At 46.3% G+C, this 779-nt stretch overlaps 1 non-coding gene across 1 annotated transcript; it reads left to right on the top strand.

Annotated features, from left to right (window-relative positions):
* Positions 1–418: 418 nt before the first annotated feature.
* Positions 419–556, top strand: LOC119935308. The gene has a single exon (XR_005453194.1). It is a non-coding gene; the product is annotated as a small nucleolar RNA SNORA7 (small nucleolar RNA).
* Positions 557–779: the final 223 nt, after the last annotated feature.

The raw sequence follows: 779 nt of genomic DNA, 5'->3' as shown, positions 1-779 counted from the left end.
ACAGGGACTGTATCCAACCCGATTTGCTTATCTCCACCCCAGCACTTAGTACAGTGCTTGGCATATAGTAATCACTTAACAAAAACCACAGTTACTATTATTATTATGGAGCAGGCCTGGAACCTTGTAAGCAGTGGGGCCTAGGAGAAAGAACTCAGGCTGAGGAGACAGGGGACCTGGTTTCTTAACCTGCCTCCGCCACCTGCCTGCTGTGTGACTTTGGGCAAGCTGCTTAGCTTCTCCATGCCTCAGTTTCCTCATCTGTAAAATGAAGATTTATTACTCTTTCTCCTTCCTACTTAGACTGCGAGCCCCATGTGAGAGAGAGACTGTATTAACCTGATTATTTGCATCTGTTAGAACATAGTACAGTGCTTGACACATAGTAAAGCATTTCACGAATACCACAGTTATGATTCCCCCCTCAGGGTCACAACTGGAGAGTTTCCAGTACTCTACCAGTCTCAGCTATGGGAGGGAGAGTCAAGCAGAGGCATGGCCATTCCATTCCTAGCTTGGCCAGTGGCTAGCAAGTGGAAGTCAATCTGCTACAAGTCAAAACTCACCCATACTGGGCAGCAGCAGCATGGGAGGCAGTTGAGGGAGGAGACTCAAGTTTACAGTACAGAAGGCGACAATGGCAAACCACTTCCTGGTTTTTACCAAGAAAACTCTATGGATATGCTACCAGAATGATTGCAGATGGAGAGCAGAGCGATGTGGGAGAGATCAATCAATCAATCAATCGTATTTATTGAGCGCTTATTGTGTGCAAAGCA

Source organism: Tachyglossus aculeatus, chromosome 11 (genome assembly GCF_015852505.1).
Source record: "Tachyglossus aculeatus isolate mTacAcu1 chromosome 11, mTacAcu1.pri, whole genome shotgun sequence".
Classification (NCBI taxonomy): domain Eukaryota; kingdom Metazoa; phylum Chordata; class Mammalia; order Monotremata; family Tachyglossidae; genus Tachyglossus; species Tachyglossus aculeatus.
This window is presented reverse-complemented; position numbering and strand designations above follow the sequence as displayed.